Genomic DNA, 22,114 nt, shown 5'->3' with positions numbered 1-22,114 from the left:
TGCTTAAATCATACCATTTTATGTAAGTGCCCAGTAATGTGTCTAGCAGATCAATAATACTTAAACAGTGAATTTTTCACATATTTTGTGGCTGTTATAGGTGGTTTTAAGCTCCCAAGTGTAAGCTTGTCTAAACAGAGAGTCAAAATAAACAGCAGTGTCTCAGAGTATCATCTGAACAAGAAAGGAAGGTGTTCTCCATCCCTTGAAATGGTCTCAGTCCTCTTTTATTGTTTAGCTCTCATGTGAGTCCTCACAGATAACTTCAAGAATTGCTACAACACAAATTGAGAATTAATTCTCATTCAATTTCAGCTCAGTAGACTCTGGGTCCTAAACTTTACTGATTTGCTTGCTTTTAAAAATTTTCCCATTTAGAAATATTCAATTTAAATCTTCCTTCAGTAAGTAATTAACTATTAACCATAATACTATAATAAAGTCATAAATAACATTTATTACTTTGATTTTCCACTCATATTGCTTGCAGTCCACAAGCATACAGCATTTTGGCCTTTCCAAATATCTGAAGGTAAGATAATAAAAATCAAACTAAGAATCCTACTCTGAAGCCATATCTCCCTAAATAGATTGTATATTTATTGAGGGTAATGAGTATATTTTCCTCTCCAGAAGAACAAAACAAATGCAAGGTTGGGCCAAATAGAATTCAGTGGGGGATGGAGAGGGGAAGGAGTCAAGGTTCTTCATCCTTTTCCATGCTTTGATAACTCTATCTGTGGGATTCTAGTTAAAAGAAAATAACTAGCTAAAGTAAGTGCTTGAAAGGTCCACTGTATTAGGAGACTAGGAATCATTAGCTTGAAAAGACATAAATGGAAAGAAAACATAATACAAAGAGACAAAATACATGAAATTTGTATTATGGTACACATGTGCTTTGTGATCATGTTTCTCTGTCATAAAAAAAAAAAATTCTGTAAAGCTTTACCATCCCTCGTGAAGGGGGAGCTGCCTAATGCCTGAACTGTGTGCCCAACACCCAGGGGAGCTGCCCAGTGCCCAAGCTGGGTGCCCAGGGGAGCTGCCCAATGTGCTCTCTGACCTCCATCCTTGCTTTGAACAAGGGTCTGGCCTTCTTCCAGAGGCCACAGCACCTGCTCCCCAGCTCCATTCTTCATGGCTGTCAGAGAAACCAAGGCTTTCAATTCCAACCCAGCCTGGGCCTGCCCCCAAGGTGCCGGGCAGCGCCTCAGCTCTCTGATTCTAGGTGTGTGCAGGGGTTGCTGATCCCAACACTGTCCCTGGGACCCTGCATGAAGACCCTGGGCAGCAAGAGGGTTTGGGGAAATGGAGGATGTCAGGTGCTGGGATGTAAGGGGAGGAAATCATGAAGCCGAGTGATGACACAGGGAAGGTAAACAGCTTCTCAGTCTCCACATGTCTCAAGCGACACTGCCCTCCTGCCTCCCAACACTCCCCCGTGCCATCCAGACCCTACACTTACCTTTCTGAGTGCTTAGGGAGTCATTGGCGTGGTACCCTGCATTGACGAGGCCATGGTTGGCACCCACAGCCATCATAGCCCAGTGCACAGTCACACAGGACACCTTTGGAATGTGCAGCTCCCAGCCCAGCTCCCCAGTGAAGGACAGCTGCATGGTCCAGATCTGGGGCACAAAGTCATGGCTTAGATGTGGCCAGGTAGGATGGCTGAGGTCCAGGCCCAGTCCACCACTTCCTGGTGGACAACTCCTACTGTCACCATGACTACCAGCTGGCCCTGGGTCCCAGCCAGACTGCCACCAAGAAATGGGGTCTTCCAAGGAGAACTCCCACCAGCTGCTCTGGAAATCTTTAGGGAGAAGTAGGGGGTCACCTTTGGGAGGGGGAGATGACAGGTTTGCCATTTGTGGACCTCAGATCTTCTACAGGACTGGGTTAGTTTCCTGTCTGCCATAACAAATGACCACAACTGGTGTCTTAAAACAATAGCAGCAAACTCTCTCAGTTCTGGAGGCTCAAAATCCAAAATCACTGTGTGGGCAAGCCATGCTCCCTCTGCAGGTTCTGGAGAGGACCCTTCCACTCTCCAGGGAGAATCCTGAGCACCTCCAGACACCCCTTGGCTTGTGGCTGTGTCACTGCAGTCTCTGCCTCAGCCCTCACAGCCTCCCTTCTGTGTCTCTGTCTTCCAAGGACACTTGTCACTGGATTTAGGAACTTCCCTAGCCCTAGATAATATCATCTGGAGATGCTGATGTTAATTACACCTGCAAAGATCCTATTTCCAAGTGAAGGCACATTCACAGGTTCTGGCAAGTTAGGATGTGTAGACATGCTTTCAGGGTCATCGTTCAGTCCACAGCAGTGACCTGGGGCAAGCTTCTCACCCTTCCTTGTCTGTAAGATGAGGTTGTGAGCCGGCTTTATCTGTTTCAGAAGCTCTGAGACATGTCTGCAAAGGGCAGGGGGAAGCTGGAAGCATGGCTCAGGGGACACCACCCTGGCTGTGCTTGGTGGGGACAGAGGCATCGGGGAAGAGGACAGCCAGGTGCCAAGCCTGTTGTCCAAGGAGCCCATCGCCTACCATTCTGGTCAGCCTCGGCCCAGCACAGGGCTCTGAAGACAGCCATAACCTCTGCCCTTCAGGGCTTGGTTTGGCCGTAAGCACAACCATGTTCTGGGTGGGGAAGGGGCTGGAAAGCAAGGCCCCTGCCTGGGGCGCCAGACCAGGCTGGCAGGCAGAGCAGAAGATTGCCATCACAGAGGGGCTATACAGGTGAGGGCGCAAAGGCCCAGCACTGGGCAGTGGACGTGGTGGGAGGCAGGAGAGAAAGGCCTGTGGGTCTGTGGATACCTGACTGTGAAAGACACAATGGCCCAAAGCCCAGCGTAAATGACAGTGCTGATTATCATGTGCTCATGGTATAAGCTTCATCTCATCCCCCCATGGCCCATGCAATGGTGGGAACACTGTCAATAATGTCCCTGGGCTGAGGCAGACACAGGCTGGGCAGACCCAGCTCTGGGAGGATAGCAGTTGTCTTTGGGAGGGTGTGTCCCACACACCTGCACACCAGGCTAGTGCTCAGCGCATGGAGGCCACAGGCAGCCTGGGGGGCTACTTGCGCCGGAGGCATGATTTTCCTTGCACACTTGGTTTGGGTGCGTGCTGTGTCCACACCCAGAAACTGGAGTCTGTGTCCTCACCTTCAGGCAAGCCCTTGAACCCACTGACTCCCATGGGAAGGCCTGAGTGCTCAGCCCTGGGACCACAGAGCTCACAAAAAGAATGCAGAGAGCTGGGTGGATTGCAGGATCCCAGACAGCAGAGGAGCTGATTCCACCGCTGCTCTGAGTGGAAAGGCCTGCCCAGTACAGCTCCCGCTGGGATACGCCTGTGGGAAGAAGGGCGGAGCCTGCTCTCCCGTCCACAGGAGCAGCTCCTTACAAACCTGACAGTTTAATCATATGACCGCTGAGGGGCTGGATTCTAAAAGCTTTGGAAACAGTGCAAATTTGCCGTAAGTTGCCATTTGCCCACACCTCTTAAAAAACGCAGAACTGACACAGAAAGTGTACTCTTGACATTTCCCTGCTTTAGGTCCCTGACAAAGATGGCCTTGTCAACGGGATTCTAATTTTAGACAGCCTATGGAGGAGCTTGGGGCTCAAAACCAATCTCATTTTGAAACAGGAAAAATAATTTTTAAAGTGCACCTGTTCATGGTCTTCCAGTTGTGGATCTCTTATTCAGACAAAGTCCCGTCACCCAGCTCAGTGAGAGGGTAAGGGTTCACGGGTGGAAGGGAGGGAGTGGTCCCATCCTTCCTGGTTCCAGCAGCTCAACGAAGATGGGGTCAACTGGGTCTGTGCATCGTACTCCATGCACAGCCTGGCCCAAGAAAGAGTCCCTGAATGAAGGAGGAAAATGGGCCACACCTGCTTTCCGGCAAAGTGAGGGAGTCTGGGGAAATCCAGGGGCCTCTCTAAGTTCAGAATCACTGGTTGTTGAGGCATCTTGCATTTTTTTCCACCAAAGTAGTGAAGTGGGATCAGTCCCCAGTTCTTCCAAGTGGGGACCCACAAGTAGAGGGACAGGCCGATCAAGGACATCTGGAACATGGTCTCCCTTTCAGCCAGGCTTGGGTGGGAACAGCATCTCCCAGCACCCATGGGGGTCAGCCCACTCGGCCTCAGTGCCCTCCTCTGACCCGTCAACCAGGGATGGTGTGTGTGTACCAAGCACGTGGTCCTGGCATGTGGTCCTTGGCCACCCTGGCTCAGGTGGGCTCTGAAAGCCCCAAATTGCAAGATGGAATTCCTGGCCGTGGATGGAGTCACAGAATTGTGGAAGATCAGCAGGAAGGGCCTAAAGGTTTTGTTTAAATCGTTTCCACATCCTGAAAACTCCATGCAAAAACACTGCTTGAAACTATTAAACAAAGTCAGTAAAGTTGCAGAAAGCGAAGTAAAATGAACTCTCACATATGTGGTCACGTGATCTCGACAAGGACGCTGAAGCCACTCATGGGAAAGAGTCTCCAACAAGTGGTGCTGGGAGGATCCGATAGCCACGTGCAGAAGCAAGAAGCTGGTCACTTAACTTACATCATGTCCAAAAATTAACTAGACATGGAACAAAGACATAAGGGTAAGATCTGTAGCTGTACAACCTCTGGGAAGAAAGCATGGGGAGTTGGAAATGGCAAGGGTTTCCTGGAGAGGACACCAAAAGCGCAAGTCACAAAAGCAAAGGTCAGATGGAAGGACATTCATCACAAGTGCATTTGTGCATCCAAGGACAGTAATAGTGAAAAGGCAACCCACGGGATGGGAGAGAATATTTGCAAATCTTATGTATGATAAGGGCCTTCTACCCAGACAGAATAAAGAACTCTTAATAACTTAATAAAAAGTCAAATACTGTCATTAAAAATGGGCAAAGGGTGTGGTGGCTCACACCTGTAATCCCAACACTTTGGGAGACCAAGGCAGGCAGACCATCTGAGGTCAAGAGTTTGAGACCATCCTGGTCAACATAAGGAAACCCTTTTTCCACTAAAAATACAAAAAAAAAAAAAAAAAGTTGGGCATGGTGGTGCGTGCCTGTAGTCCCAGCTATTCAGGAGGCTGAGATGAGAAAATCACTTGAATCCAGGAGGCGGAGGCTGCAGTCATCTGAGATTGGACCACTTCACTCCAGCCTGAGTGACAGGGCAAGACTCTATCCCCCGCCCTCAAAAAAAAAAAAAAAAGGAATGAAGTGCGGACACCACACGCCACAACATGGATGTGCCTTGAGAATATCACACTTAGCAGAAGAAGTTGATCACAAAAATAACACATATTTTATGATTCTACTTATGTGAAACGTCTGAACTAGATACATCTACAGAGAGAGAAAGTAGAGTAGGGTTGCCCTGGGCTGGGGATAGGGCAGGGTATGGGGTATCTTTTGCTGGGAGATGAAAATGTTCTAAAACTAGATCATGGTGATGGTTGCACAACCCTGTGAACTCACTAAAAATATTGAGTTTTGCCCTTTAAATGAATAAATCATATAGTTTGTGAATTAGATCTCAATACAGCAGTTTAAAACACACACACACACACACACACAAACACAACTCCCTATTTCCTTCCCCAGGTTTACAGATGCCTGGGTGAGGTTTTCAGAGTCTTCTCTTCTTCACTGGATGTTCTACTTGGTCTTTCCTTCAGGGCTCAACATGCCTCCCGCTGCTGAGCAGATGTGCCCACCTCATTGTTACTATGGGAAAAAAAATAATCATGACAGCAACAACCACAGCTTCCTGAACAACTACCGTGTGTCAAGAAGCTGTTTCATCTCCTTCCAAACTGCCTTTGAGTTTCCATGAGGGAACTCATATTACTCGTCATGTACTCAGGGAGGCCAGGGATGGTGGCACAGCTGGGCAGTGGCAGAGCTACGGTCCAGCCAGGCTGTGCAGGGGTGCACTGACCCTGAGAACTGGTCATGCAGATCCCTACCTTGCTCCATATTCAGTGATGCCTCATTGGCAGACTGGATTGAAATCAGCCATGGAGAAAGTATTTACATCAGGGAAAAATTGGCCAATGCTGCAGAGCCAGCTTCCTCCCCTCCATCCCATAAAGTTGGTTGTTAAGCTGTTATCAGCACACCACTGGGACTATCCGGTTCCTGAGTCCTCCGTGGTTTCTACAGCCCTGCCACGCATCATTGTCCTTCAGCACAGGGCTCACCTTTGTCAATTTCCGCTGTACCTTTGTTGATGCTACCAGGGCTGCTGACCAAAACCCTCAGGCTCCTCTAGAGGCTGGAGAAACTTCCAGCGCTGAGAACAAGCACATGTTTCCTGCTTTACGACGGCTTCAGGCATGTTTGCGGAGGTCAGAAGAAGCCACAAAGCCAAGTTGGCATCTCCCATGAGCTCCCACATCATTGACGGCCAGAGTCCCACAGGCTTTAGAAGCTGTGGGTGTGGAGGTGCCAGAGGGAGCCCCGAGCACTCACCGGGAGGCAGTGACGAGGGACTCAGGCACTGAGCCGGCCCTGCTGCTCAGGCGCTTCATGACACACACACCTCCTTCCTGTAGGAGCTCCCTCTTCCAACAGCTTGAACAGATGTTCTGTCACTAGAGCAAGCTTTGGGGGAGATGGTGGAAATGAACGCTTTCTTCCCTTCAGGACTGGCTACAGAACCCAGTGCGGGACCCAGCGGGGCCCTTGTCCAAAGACCATGAAGAGTTTCAAGGCACTGACAGCAGAGCATGAACCCAAGCTGGGCCCTTCAGGGCATGGGCTCCTGGGCAACCACAGGGTCAGACACCAGTGAAGCTGGGCTTGCACCTGTCCCAGAGGCCCCAGGAAGGAATCCCCTAATGGATGCCTCCTAAGCTGTCCCTGGGTTCTGAGACTCTGGGCTCAGGCCTTGGCTTTGCTCCTATATCAGATTAGCAGTGAGACGTCACACGTCTCCCTGGGATGGCGTGGGACAACAGGTGTGCTCTACCTGTGAGTGCTTTACAACACAGGCTGGGCAGGCCAGGGCAGAGGTTGGCCTTGCTCCTTCTGGGACAGCTGTTGGGGAGAATGCCCCTGTGTGGTGCAGGCTGTTGCAGGGGAGGAGGCCCCCCAAGACTCCTCACCTTCACCCCCACATGTGGGAGCCAGGTCCCTGGGCAGGGGTGATGGGCTGCCAGGTGCCCCGTGTGACCAGCCTTGCCTGCCCACTTTGGAGCAAGACGAACAGCAAGCAGGCTTCAGGCCATGGCCCTCCCAGCTCTGGTTCCCTCTGCTTGTCCCTTGGAGGGTCCCATAGGGGCCTGATGCCCAAGAGCCTCCGGGTACCTTGTCTTGGATCTGCTTTGTGCTGGCTTCCAGGAAGTAGGAGCCCCTTCCCCCACCACATCTCATGCCAGCCTTGGAGCAGCTCCAGATTGCTGAGTTGGAGGGGGAGGCTCAGAACAGTGCGGCCCCACCAGGCCCTAGCCCATCACCTTAGCCCCCACCTCACCCCATCCCCAGCAGCACCACTTCAGCTCAGGCCTGCCTGCTGGCAAAATCTCCATACAGAGGGAGGAGCGGGGAGAGGAAAATTCATGATTCCTCCTCAAAATGGAGTCCGCCAGAAACAGCATGAATGCAGAGCCTGAAGAGACTCCTGGGGGAGGGGAGCCTCTGCGGGGCCAGCCGAGGGCTGGCCCAATGGGGAGGCTCATCTGAGGGATTAGCAGAGGGATGGACCGCCGCTGTGGACCCCAGCTATGCACAGCATTGTGGTGGGGTGGGAAGTGGAAGGTGTACTCATCCCCCAGCAGCCTAAGGTAGGCGTAGTTCTAGTCCTAGTAGTCCTAGTGCACTGGCTCCTGTAAGCCTGGTAGTAGTCATACTCTAGGACCTGGGAAGAAAACACGTGGTCCTCGGCCTCCCTTCCTTGTCCCTTCCCACTTCCCACCCCAGAGCAGGGTCCCACTGAGGCTATGATGGAGTCAGGTCTGGCCCTGCCCTCGAAGAGCCCCTGCAGTGAGTGCAAGTGTGTTGTGGACACGGGCAGGGGACTCCCATGAGGTCCAGGCAAAACAGCAGTACAAAGGAGGCAGAAGCCTCACCTCGTGGGTCTGAGAGCCCAGCCGGGGCCCAGGAGGCTGGAGAAGCTGGATGCTTCCCCAAGGTGGGAAACGACAGGGAAAGGCAGTTACACAGAACCTCAGCCAGGGCTGCTCCCCAGAGCCACAGCAATTCCAGGCCCAGCTCCTGCTCTGGGCCAGGACCTGCCGAAAGTGCCTTACGCTCCTACCAGGCATGCCCCTTTCTACAGATGAAGAAACTGAGGTGCAGAGAAGTGACATCTCACCCAAGGGCACAGACAAGTCCAGGACTGGGCAGTGGCACGAAGCCAGGCAGGTGCGTAGGCTCCAGAGTCCAGTTTCTCTGCCACTGCCTTGGCATCAGTGGTATCTATCCCCCTCTCAGACACCCCACGGCCCCATGGCCCTCCTCAGCCTCTGCTCCTGCAGACAACCCCCCACCTGCCCTCCTAACTAGTGGCATGGCACAGCTGTGAATGCAGGTGCGGGCAATTCTTTGCCTCTCAGGGCTGCCAGTCCTGTCTGCCGGCCCCAGCCTCACCTCCTCTTCACACACAGGTGGGAGCCAATGTGAGGTTGTAATGGAGTTAGGCTTTGCTGGCATCTCTGTGTGGAGTCCACTCCTTCCCCAGCAGGGACATCCCACCTGCTGTATCCCTGCCAAGGTATCCTGGACATGCAGTTTGGCTCCTGGGTGGGGGTGCAAAATCTGCCCATCTTGAGACCTGGGGTGTGTTCCTGACTCTTGCTTTCCTCTCCTCTCTTCTCCTGTCCTCACCCAGGGACAGGACAGAGGGGCTTCCAAAGCCAGATCTGACTGGAAGATAGTGGGTGGGCTGGGCTTCAAGGCAGGGTCTGCCCAGACCCCCTCCTCCCCGCAGGGTTCGTGAGGACTGCATGTCCCTAGGGGCAGCAGGAGAAAAGACAGTGATCACGAGGCTCTGAGGATACTGATCCCAGAGCCGAGGCCCTGTTAGTCAGCTCTGGTTCCCATCTCCCCTCCTGATGCCCTGGAGCTCTGGAGCCTGTCCTGGGCTGCAGGTTACCATGGGGATGGAAGATGGGTGCACCAGAAGGGACTGGTGAGACGCAGGTCCGGGAAGGGGATTTTGATTTCCCTAAATCTGGATCAAATGCTACCCCTCAGCTGGCCGTAAGGTCTTGCGTTGGCTGCTCCTGAGGGCCTGGGTCCCAGGTTTCACTGCAGGACTGCCTTTGTTCCTCTTTCTGAGGATCCAGGTCCCTGGGAGGCCCCAGAGAATGCCCAGAGTCCAGGCCACTGTGAAACCGAGCACCCTGGGTGCATCAACTCTCCCACTGGCCGCTCTCCTGACATAAACCAACAGTGGCCAAAAGTAGATGCACAGAATTAGGAGAAGTTCCTCCATTCCTCCTGCAACCTGGGGGAGTCTTCTTGCTATTTCCCCACCGCGGGACACAACCTTCTGCTCTGCACACAGCCCTTCCCACTTGGGCCATGGAAGACCTGGCCGGGGTGGACAGGGAGTGGTGACTGTGTGAATGGCACAAAGAATGCACTGAGCCTTGGGGGCAGGTCAGTGGGGCTCGGCTTCCTGTGTGCAGAATAACTGATCACGACAGTGGAGCCACCTGAGAAAGTGGGGTACACAGAGGGGCAAGGGGGTTGACAGGGCAGGGCCTCCCAGTGGCACAACCCAGCAGACGCTACTCACCAGAGCTGGGCCTCGGGGATGAAACCATCCCAGTCGTTCCCAGCCGTACTGCTCCTGGAACACGCAGCCTTGTCCAAGGAGTTCCTGAGCAGGAGTGGGGAACAGGCACTCATCACACACGGCCTGATACCCCTGCACAGGGCAGAGCGCCACATTTGCCACTTTACAGCCAAGGGTGCAGAGAGCAAGGAGGCCGTGACTCTTGGAATCAGGCCCCCAGCCCAGTGTGTGCAGTTACCCTCACTGCCTCACCCTGAGAACCCCATGCATAGAATTACCATCTGCCTCGTCTGCCCTCGCCCCAAGAACCCCATCTACAGAATTACCACCTGCTTCATCTGCCCTCATCCCGAGAACCCTATCCTATAGAATTACCACCTGCCCTGATCTGCCTTTGCCCAAAAACCCCATTTATAGAATTACCACCTGCCCTGAGCTCCCCTTGTCTCAGGAATCCCATCTATAGAATTACCACCTGCCCTGAGCTGCCCTTGCCCCTAGAACTCTCATCCATAGAATTACCATCTGCCCTGAGCTGCCCTTGCCCCAGGAATCCCATCTGTAGACTTAACCACCTGCCCCATCTGCCCTCACCCTGAGAACCCCCATCTGTAGAATTAATCACTTTCTCTTATCTGTCCTCCTCCTGAGAATCCCCATCTATAGAATTACACCTGTGCCATCTGCCCTGACCCTCATAACCCTCATCTGTAGAATTACCACTTGCCCTGATCTGCCCTTGCCCTGAGAACCCCTATCTCTGGAATTAACATCTGCTATGGACTGAATCACATCCCCTGCTAAATTCATATGTCAAAGCCCTAACACCAATGTGACTGTATTTGGAGATGGGATCTTTAGGTTAAGTGACGTCATCAAGGTGGGTCCTAATCCCGTACAGCTGAAGCTCTTATAGGAGGAGGAAGCAATGCCAGGGCGCTCTCCCCACTGCATGAGGACAGTGAGAAGGTGGCTACCAGCCAGGAGAGCCCTCTCCAGAAACCCATGGGCCGACACCTTGATCTTGGACCTCCAAGTCTCCAGAAATGTGAGAGAAAAAAAGTCTGTTGACGCCTCCCCACCTATGGCGTTTTGCTGTGGCTACCCTAGCAGAAAGAGGCACCATATGACTCGGCAATTCCACTCCCAAGTATGCATAAGAGAACCGAGAGTAGGGTTGCAAACAAATTCTGTTCACACATATTCATTGAGCTCTGTGCACAACCACCAAACAGGGGAGAGGACTCACGTGGTCCTCAGCTGATGAGTGAATCAAGAAAGCATGGTCTGCATACACCATGGAATATTATTCAGCCATAAAAAGCCATGAAATTTGGACACATTTTATGTTATGGATGAACCTTGAAAAGATGTTACAGGAATGAAGCCAGACACAAAAGGTCATGTGAGAATGTTGTTGAACTGGGTATTGGGAATGGTTGCACAGCATTGCTAATGCACTTAATGTCACTGAATTGTACATTTTTGAGCAGTTAAAATCACTCATTTTAAGATCTGCCTACTTAATCACAACAACGAATGTAATGAACACACTAGAGAAACAGAGTGGGAGATTTCTTTAAAATTAATTTGGTTTGGGAAAAAAAGAATCCCTACTCTCGGGTCTGGACGGGCCTGGGCCCTACCCAGGGGCCACCCCATCTGACTGGAATAAGGCCCTGAGACCAGGCCTGAGAGAGCCTCAGGGGCTGCATCTGGTTCTGGATGGGTATGTTTTCCTTATTTAAAAAAATACATATGCTCTCAAAAAGCATTTTTTACTATAGCTGTTTCAAAAGCACAGAATTGGGTGAGCTTATTATAAACAATAGTGATGAGAGTTTATTCTCCTAAAATAGTAGTCTCACATTTATTCTAGTATCTCCTCTTTTTGGCATTTTGTACGTATGGTTAGAATTCTTGAATCCACCATTCGATTTGCCTGTTAGGATATAGATTGTTAGGAATGATAGTCTTGCGTGACCTTTTAGTTTATAATTCTATCAAAGAGAACAAAGAAAACTCATATTGAGCTAACTTCAAAATGCTTAGCTCAATGGGAATCAGCTCTCACAGACACATCCACTGTCCATAGGCTTGTTATGCATGCTGATAATATCATACTAGACTTATGTGCATTAGTGGAAATAAAGATTCACCCTGGTGAATCATTTCCAGTCATCACTGATAGAGGTTAATAGAACTAAAATCAAAGTACCCAATAAAAAAGTTATGGTTTTAGATAACCTACATTTTGTATGTCCAATATTTTCTATAAATTTCTCAGTACCTGTCTTGAAAATGACAGTTACTTTTTTTTTCTTTTCTTTCTTTTTTTTTTCTTTTTTTTTTTTTTTTTGAGATGGAGTCTTGCTTTGTTGTCAATCTAGGTTCACTACAATCTAGGTTGTGCAATCTAGGTTCACTACAAGCTCCGCCTCCTGGTTCAAGTGATTCTTCTACCTCAGCCTCCCGAGTGTAGCTGGCATTATAGGTGCCTGCCATCATGCCTGGTTAATTTTTGTATTTTTAGCAGGGACAGGGTTTCACCATGTTGGCCAGTCTGGTCTTGAACTCCTGACCTCTGGTGATCTGCCTGCCTGGGCCTCCCAAAGTGCTGGGATTACAGGCATGAGCCACTGTACCTGGCTGTACTTACTTCTGCTGTCTGCAAGAGTGAGAAAAACAAATTACTCTTTTGTTTCTAATAGTTTCCACAGTGACTAAGGTAGCCCTGATGCTAGAATGTCCTTCACATTCACAGTGTTCAAGAGCATATACTATATACTCTGTTCCATTTTGAGTGAGAATGTATATGCCCTGCCTTAGGTGAAATGCAGTTCTGTAGTATGTAAAAAGTGTTATGTAATAAATAAGTGATTTGGAGAATGTTGCATATATTAGAGTACAGTAGAATCATATGGTATTAATTCTTACTCAAATTTTTCTTATTATATTTCCTATGAGAAAAAGGGAGAAATCCATGTAAATTAAGTAGGCCATGCTGCCATTTAACTCAATGAGCGTATTGTATGGTTATGAGATGGGAATATTCATGTAGACATTTTATTCAATAATCAACTTCCTCTGTAGAAGACAGATTTCCAAACTAAATATAAACCTGAAAATGAAAACATACTGTAGATTTCCTTGGCAAAACACAGCCACTGTACTTCTGCTATCTGGCAAAATAAATAGCCTTCCATTTCTTACTCTATGTTGGTTTACTAGTACTGTTGGGCAGGAGGGAAATGGCTTTTGGAAATGAAGTTCTGACTCTGATATGACCTCAGTGCATTCTCTTCTTGGTATTTCAAAATGTGCATTAAAGTATTAAAGATTGAAAAATTCTGCATTGTGGAGATCTGGGAAAGGAAATATCTTAGCTGACATGGAGCTGGTTTGTATTTCATCTGACTTTCTCAGAAATCTTATTTCATTGATTATTTGTGCTTTCTCAGTCTTAAGTTCCTTAGTTCTTACCACTTTTAATGTGCCCCATATTGTAAAGCAAACAAGCATGAAGCACACACACGCATAAAAGTGCACGTGCGAGTTAATGAAATATCACACTCCAGCTGCTTTTATGTCTCCTTTAAAAATAAGTCTCTTTATTCACTCACATTACATCATTTCCCATTCATATCTTTGTACTCCAAGAACTGAAATTTAACTCAGCATTCCAGTAAACCTTTCCATGGCAAGGTTTCAAGAGTCACTAAATAAAATAGAACATTTTTAATCCTTACCTTGCATATATTTTAAGAATAATGTAACACTGTTAACTTCTCTCTTATTTTAGAACACACACTTTGCCTTAGGTTTTATGTTTCCATGGTCTACTTATTTTAAAATTCCATCTCTCAATTAACTGTGCAGATTCTTCTTGCTATATCTGATCCCTAAGTTTTCACAGTTGTTTGTTCTGTTTTTCCCAAATTGTTATCATTCAACACACTTTCCCTCAGTAAACTCAGACACTCCAATGGTTTCAAGTTAAATTTCTAATTCTGTCCTTTTTTTCCTACTCTAGAACTGTCTTTAAAACAATCAAACATATAGTTAGTTATATATATTTACACATAAGACATTCCAACTTTTATCATTACAGCAGCAGTAGGGGGTGGGTTGGGGCTGCTATTGTGGTTGCACTGCCGGCGGCGTGGGGGTGGGGGGACTAATCAGGGCGCTGACTTGTCCAGCTTCATTGCGGACAGTGGTGTGAGGGTGCTATCCAAGGCTGCACTGCCCGCCGCAGGGGATAGGTTAGGGGCAGTATCTGGTGCTACACTGCCGGTTGGGGAGGTGAGAAAGGGGGGCTGTGCAGGGAGGTTCTTCGAGGGGGTGGTTTCGGGCGCTATCGGGTGCCAGACGGCCCATGATAGAGGGCGAGTTGGGTGCGCCATTGGGGGTTACACTGCACGCGCAAGGGGCAGTTTAGGGGCGATACCGCCCGCCAGTGGCAGACAGGGTGGTGGGGTGGGTTGTGGGCACGGTTCGGGGACTGCACTGCAGTCAGTGGGGGGCGAGTTAGGGGCTCTATCAGCTGCTGCACTATTTGTGGTAGGGGCCCGGTTTGGTGCGCTATTGGGACCCTATCTCGGAAGCAGCATACAGGTTAGGGGTGCTGTGGGGGGATACACTGCCCACCGCGGTGGGGGGGGGGCAGGTGGGGTATGCTATTCAGGTCATCATTCCCTGTGGCTGGGGGATAGTTGGGGGTGCTATCTGCTATGTGGGGCTGCACAGCCCGTTGTGGGGAGCGGGATGGGGGCCTTAAGGATCTGTGACTGCACTATTCACCGCGGGGAGCAGGTTGCAGCGCTTTCTGGGACGTCACTGCCCAGCGCGGGGGGTGGGTTGGGGGTCCCATCAGTGACTGCTTGGCCCACTGTAGGGGGCAGTTTGGGGGAGTTATCTGGTGCTGCAACGTCCGACGCGGATACGGGTTGGGGGGCTACTGGGTTCTACACTGCAGCCATGAGGGGAGGGTGTTAGGGGCGCTGTCCTGGGACCAACAGCAGGCGGCGGGTTAGGGGCACTATCAGGGGGGTGCCCTGCCGGTGGTGGCAGAGGTTGCAGCAACAGCAGTGGTCTCCAGGGAAGGAGCCTTCCTCTTCTCCCTGGACCTCCAGACTCTAGAGGGTGACCTGACCTCCTCCTGCTCCTGTTCCTCGAGCGCAGCGAGTGCACAACGTTTCCGCAGGAATCCTGGCCACGGCAAGGCCCTCATATACCCGCATTGGATTCCCGGGCCCGTGCTCTCTCGCTCTGTGTTGCGGAGACCGCCTGGGACCCCTAGGCATGCCGGACATGGATTAGCAGACACCACGGTGGGCGCGGCTCTGTGGTGTGGGTGGAGGCATCAGGATCCGGAACCGGCACTTTGGTGGAAGGGCTGACTGGGTCTGAGTTTCTTCCCAGGTGCCGCCGCCATCTGAATATATTTCAAAGACAGTGCTGGCCTGGCAACCGGTGATGCCCCACGCCCACCCCGACCCTCACTTCTACCCAAGTAGAGGCAACCCCAGAGACAGATGCCTGGGCGGCAGCGGTGAAGTCTGGCAGTTGGCCCGGCAGCCAAAGGACGGGAACTGGCCGCTCACCCCATCCCAGTTTCCACGGAGAAACAGCCACCATGGCCCCTGCGCCGTTGGCTCAGGCTAAAGAGGAACAGACCCTCAGTTGGGCAGGCGGTGCACTTGGCGACCCTGAGGTCATCAAGTGCCAGCCCCGCCAATCCCCGTAGGTGCCCAAGCTGCGGCTGCCACCTGCACGTGGGCAGCAACTGTCTGGCCACCTCCAGCTCACGACCTCAGCATGTGGATCCTTGGGCCAGATGCCTCAGTGGTAAAGCCAGATGGCCCACTCTGCAACCAATCAGTCAGCCCTATCCGCACCCAGGCAGAGTGCTCAGCATTTGGGTCAGGCTTCAGACCACTTGGAAAAGGAGCGGACCCTCAGGCCTGCTGGGCTGTGCTCTGTGTCCCAATCTTGACGCCATCCAGGAGAGTTCTGCTTTCCCGCGCCAGTGCCTCAGCTGTTGCAGAAAACTGCAGAACTGCAAATTGCACACAAGCAGAGATGACAGAGCAACCCCTGACCTTCCGCACCACCCACCCTACCCGCACACCTGCCACACGGACCCTGGGCCAGTGCCTGGGCGCCCAAGTCAGGCAGTCTGCACAGCAGCGGCACCAGGTGGGAATCTGTTGGTTAATATCATCCCAGTTACCACGAAGAGACTGCCTCGGCAGCCCCTGCGTTCTTGGAGGAGGCCAAGTCAGAGCACACCAGCGATGAACATGACCCTGAGGACATCAGGTACTAGGCCTGCCAGCCCCCACTGGCATCCAAGCCGCAGCTGTAGCCTAGACGTGGTGCACTAGCAGCAAGTGACTGGACACTCCAGACCAGGCCTGCCCCCCAGTAGCGTGAATCCTGAGGCCAGACACTCAGGCGGCAAAGTCAGGCCATCGGCCCCACCAGCGGTCCCTGTTTCATTGGTGTGGATACAGAGCGCCCAGCGCCAGGGCCCAGGATCCGGAGAGATGTCCAAGAGGAGCTCAACTCGAGGCCATGTAGGCTGTGCACTGGGCGACCCTGATGCCATCTAGTGGAAGCTCCGCCATCTCGTGCCAGTGCCAGATCTACAGCTGCAAACCATTCGTGGGGCACTGGCAGCGGTGAGGGCGGGTGGGGGAAGGAGCAGTTCCTGACTCTCCATGCCTTTCCCGCTACCTGACACTAGCCACACAGACTCCAGGACCAGAGCTTCAACGTGAAGCCAGGCAATCCACGAAGCCACTCAGGTGGCCGAGAGTACCCTTGCCAGCACCCTATCTCCCTTCCGAGGAGAAGCCGGGTGGGCTGCAAGGGCAGACAGGTCCTCCTCCTCAGGCGGGGCTGCCGGGCTGCACGCGTACGATCCTGGGGCCGCGCAAGCGAGCCCAGGAGAATCCTCGAGCCTAGTGGCACCCGTGGAGAGCTGCAGCCCCACCTGCTTGCGCGCACCACCTGTGAGCGGCTTCCAGGAGCTGGCGGCCACCGCCGTACAGGTGCGCGCCCAATGGCTTTGCCAAGCTCACTCCGTCTGAGAGGTCGGAGGCTGGGAGTGTCCCTGCTGAAGGCTGTGGTGGACCGGGCTGGATCGCGGATTTTGGAGTTCATCATAGATTTGTGATCGCAGACTGGGGATTGGATCGCGGATTTGGAGTTGGATCCGTACTTGGGGTTGGATAGGGGATTTGGGGCTGGGTCGGCGGGGTCAGGGGGGCATGGTGAAAAGGTGACAGGAAGCTGCCACCGCTCAAGAGCCGGTGATTGGGGGTCTGAGAAGTCACCACCATGAAGCTGGCTTCGGGAGCCACAGGCGCCAGACAGTCCTGGGCTCCATAGACCACACCACTACATGGGTTCAGGGTACCGAATCCGGGAGGCTGAACTGCAGAAGATCCACAGGGTGGCTGTCAAGGGCGACGCAGGGGAGGTGGAGCGCTGCCTGGAGCGCAGGAGCGGAGACCTGGACGCCCTGGACAAACAGCACAGGTAGCAGGGCCTCAGCCCTGGGTGGGAGGGGGGCCCCAGGCCCGGCTTCCTCGCAGGCCCTGGGACTGGGCCTTGGAGGGCGCGGGGCACTCTCCCAGTGGCGGAGCTGTTTTCCATTCCTCATAATTCCCTGGCTGGAGTAGGTGGAGAATTTGAGTGATTTAACTCACAAAGTTAAGCATATACGGTGTTGTTATTTTTAACGAACACCTTTAAAACATGGTTTATGTACATTATAGGAGGCGCCTAATGAGAAAACTCATTCCCCTATCAAAAATACCGTGAGTTATTTTCAGTAGGTGAAAAGTTTTCAGATAAAACTGACCGTTTTACATCCGTATCCACCTGTGTAGGTAGGTTCCTTATTGTAGGTTCTTAGAGAGAAACTTGGAAGTAAGAGGTGGGTTCTGTGTTCTTGAATGGGAAGGCACGTTTTTCTCAAAATGTGAGCCCTTTCTGTGTTTATCAATTTTACATAGACCCAATGAAAATATCAAGTTTTTAACATTTTTGTATGACACCTGCTGTCTTTCACTATTGTGATGACATTTTTAAAAAATCTCATAATGGAGTGAAAAAACACTTCTCCTCTAGATAGCAAAATGTGCTATAATTTCGACAATAAATTGTTTACTGACAGCTGAAAAGACAAACGCATGGAATAGAGTAGGAAACCCAGAAACACTGAAATTATGTAAGATAGAAGTAAGGATTGATGAGTAGGAAAAGATGAATTATTAATGAAAAAATGCCTGCTGTTTGAAGAAAACTAATGAAATTTTATGTCACAAAAATGAGTTCCTGATGGAATACAGATTGAATTTTTTACATATGCAAATTAGTAAAATACCAGACAACACAAATGCTTATTTTACAGGAACATTTTATGTTGACAAAGGCCTTCCTGAGAATGACCTCTTAAGCAGACATTCTGAAGGTTGATTTAGCAAAGTAAAAATTAAAGCTGCCTCTGTTTCAGAAGACAAATTAACAAAATGAAAGAGAGCTTATGTGGAAAAATATTGACTTTATTATATATATATATATATTCAGGTGAAAAGTATGTTTTCATTTTATAGGGAATTCATTATATTCCCTTTTTTTTTTTTTTTTGAGTCAGAATCTCGCTTCTTTGCCCAGGCTGGTGTCCAATGGCACAGTCTTGGTTCACTGCAATCTCTGTCTCCTGGGTTCAAGCAATTCTCCTCCCTCAGCCTCCCAAGTAGCTGGCATTACAGGCAGGTTCCAGTATGCCTGGCTAATTTTTGCATTTTCAGTAGAGAGGGGGTTTCACCATGTTGACCAGGCTGGTCTCGAACTCCTGACCTCAAGAGATCTGCCCACCTTGGCCTCCCAAAGTGCTGCAATTACAGGCATGAGCCACTGTGCATGGCCTGTATTATTATATATTATATGATATATATTACTGATAATTACATCATATGTATTATAGATGTTATATATGTCAGTTATATATACACATTAGATGAAAAGTTATATGTATATATATAGATGAAAAGTACATTTTCATTTTACAGGAAATTCTTTCAAATCCAATCATCAAAAACTCTAAAATTGGGCAAAGTACCTTTCTCCAGATCTACAAGTTACTTATGTACATAGAAAAAAGTCCTTTGCATTTCTGGTTTAAGAATTTAAATAGGGGGGGCGGAGCAAGATGGCCGAATAGGAACAGCTCCAGTCTCCAACTCCCAGCGCGAGTGACACAGAAGACCGGTGATTTCTGCATTTTCAACTGAGGTACTGGGGTCATCTCACTGGGGAGTGCCGGACAATCGGTGCTGGTCAGCTGCTGCAGCCTGACCAGCGTGAGCTGAAGCAGGGCGAGGCATCGCCTCACCGGGAAGCGCAAGGGGGAAGGAAATCCGTTTTCCTAGCCAGGGGAACTGAGACACATAACACCTGGAAAATCGCGTAACTCCCACCCCAATACTGCGCTTTAAGGAAACAGGCACACCAGGAGAATATATCCCACACCTGGCCGGGAGGGTCCCACGCCACGGAGCCTCCCTCACTGCTAACACAGCCCTCTGCGGCGATCTATCCGCAGGGCAGCAGCGAGGCTGGGGGAGGGGCGCCCGCCATTGCTGAGGCTTAAGTAGGTAAACAAAGCCGCTGGGAAGCTCGAACTGGGTGGAGCTCACAGCAGCTCAAGGAAACCTGCCTGTCTCTGTAGACTCCACCTCTGGGGACAGCCCACAGCTGAGGTCCAATAGGGAAAGCAGCAGGGGCGGTGCAGAGACGAACGACTCTGTCTGACAGCTTTGGGGAGAGCCGTGGATCTCCCAACGCGGAGGTTGAGATCCGAGAACGGACAGACTGCCTGCTCAGGTGGGTCCCTGACCCCTGAGTAGCCTAGCTGGGAGACATCCCCCACTAGGGGCAGTCTGACACCCCACACCTCACAGGGTGGAGTCATCCCTGAGAGGAAACTTCCAAAGGAAGAATCAGACAGGTACACTCACTGCTCAGCAATATTCTATCTTTGGCAACCTCTGCTGCTGATACCCAGGCAAACAGGGTCTGGAGTGGACCTCAAGCAATCTCCAACAGACCAACAGACAGTCCTTCTGACTGTCAGACGGAAAACTATCAAACAGGAAGGACACCTATACCAAAACCCCATCAGTACGTCACCATCATCAAAGACCAGAGACAGATAAAACCACAAAGATGGGGAAAAAGCAGGGCAGAAAAGCTGGAAATTCAAAAAATAAGAGCGCATCTCCCCCTGCAAAGGAGCACAGCCCATCGCCAGCAACGGATCAAAGCTGGTCAGAGAATGACTTTGACGAGATGAGAGAAGAAGGCTTCAGTCCATCAAACCTCTCAGAGCTAAAGGAGGAATTACGTACCCAGCGCAAAGAAACTAAAAATCTTGAAAAAAAAGTGGAAGAATTGACAGCTAGACTAATTAATGCAGAGAAGATCATAAACGAAATGACAGAGATGAAAACCATGACACGAGAAATACGTGACAAATGCACAAGCTTCAGTAACCGACTCGATCAACTGGAAGAAAGAGTATCAGCGATTGAGGATCAAATGAATGAAATGAAGCGAGAAGAGAAACCAAAAGAAAAAAGAAGAAAAAGAAATGAACAAAGCCTGCAAGAAGTATGGGATTATGTAAAAAGACCAAATCTACGTCTGATTGGGGTGCCTGAAAGTGAGGGGGAAAATGGAACCAAGTTGGAAAACACTCTTCAGGATATCATCCAGGAGAACTTCCCCAACCTAGTAGGGCAGGCCAACATTCAAATTCAGGAAATACAGAGAACGCCACAAAGATACTCCTCCAGAAGAGCAACTCCAAGACACATAATTGCCAGATTCACCAAAGTTGAAATGAAGGAAAAAATCTTAAGGGCAGCCAGAGAGAAAGGTCGGGTTACCCACAAAGGGAAGCCCATCAGACTAACAGCAGATCTCTCGGCAGAAACTCTACAAGCCAGAAGAGAGTGGGGGCCAATATTCAACGTTCTTAAAGAAAAGAATTTTCAACCCAGAATTTCATATCCAGCCAAACTAAGTTTCATCAGTGAAGGAGAAATAAAATCCTTTACAGATAAGCAAATGCTTAGAGATTTTGTCACCACCAGGCCTGCCTTACAAGAGACCCTGAAGGAAGCCCTAAACATGGAAAGGAACAACCGGTACCAGCCATTGCAAAAACATGCCAAAATGTAAAGACCATCGAGGCTAGGAAGAAACTGCATCAACTAATGAGCAAAATAACCAGTTAATATCATAATGACAGGATCAAGTTCACACATAACAATATTAACCTTAAATGTAAATGGACTAAATGCTCCAATTAAAAGACACAGACTGGCAAACTGGATAAAGAGTCAAGACCCATCAGTCTGCTGCATTCAGGAGACCCATCTCACATGCAGAGACATACATAGGCTCAAAATAAAGGGATGGAGAAAGATCTACCAAGCAAATGGAGAACAAAAAAAAGCAGGGGTTGCAATCCTAGTCTCTGATAAAACAGACTTTAAACCATCAAAGATCAAAAGAGACAAAGAAGGCCATTACATAATGGTAAAGGGATCAATTCAACAGGAAGAGCTAACTCTCCTAAATATATATGCACCCAATACAGGAGCACCCAGATTCATAAAGCAAGTCCTTAGAGACCTACAAAGAGACTTAGACTCCCATACAATAATAATGGGAGATTTCAACACTCCACTGTCAACATTAGACAGATCAACGAGACAGAAAGTTAACAAGGATATCCAGGAATTGAACTCATCTCTGCACCAAGCGGACCTAATAGACATCTATAGAACTCTCCACCCCAAATCAACAGAATATACATTCTTCTCAGCACCACATCGCACTTATTCCAAAATTGACCACATAATTGGAAGTAAAGCACTCCTCAGCAAATGTACAAGAACAGAAATTATAACAAACTGTCTCTCAGACCACAGTGCAATCAAACTAGAACTCAGGACTAAGAAACTCAATCAAAACCGCTCAACTGCATGGAAACTGAATAACCTGCTCCTGAATGACTACTGGGTACATAACGAAATGAAAGCAGAAATAAAGATGTTCTTTGAAACCAATGAGAACAAAGATACAACATACCAGAATCTCTGGGACACATTTAAAGCAGTGTGTAGAGGGAAATTTATAGCACTAAATGCCCACAAGAGAAAGCAGGAAAGATCTAAAATTGACACTTTAACATCACAATTAAAAGAACTAGAGAGGCAAGAGCAAACACATTCAAAAGCTAGCAGAAGGCAAGAAATAACTAAGATCAGAGCAGA

At 49.8% G+C, this 22,114-nt stretch overlaps 2 pseudogenes; both read left to right on the top strand.

Moving 5' to 3' along the window:
- The first annotated feature begins 7,299 nt into the window (after positions 1 to 7,299).
- LOC117083220 lies at positions 7,300 to 7,957 on the top strand (annotated as a pseudogene).
- A 7,436-nt stretch (positions 7,958 to 15,393) lies between these two features.
- LOC117083229 overlaps positions 15,394 to 22,114 on the top strand; it is a 34,493-nt pseudogene continuing 27,772 nt past the window's right edge.

This window comes from Trachypithecus francoisi, unplaced genomic scaffold (genome assembly GCF_009764315.1).
Source record: "Trachypithecus francoisi isolate TF-2019V2 unplaced genomic scaffold, Tfra_2.0 Contig00310, whole genome shotgun sequence".
In the NCBI taxonomy this organism is placed as follows: domain Eukaryota; kingdom Metazoa; phylum Chordata; class Mammalia; order Primates; family Cercopithecidae; genus Trachypithecus; species Trachypithecus francoisi.
This window is presented reverse-complemented; position numbering and strand designations above follow the sequence as displayed.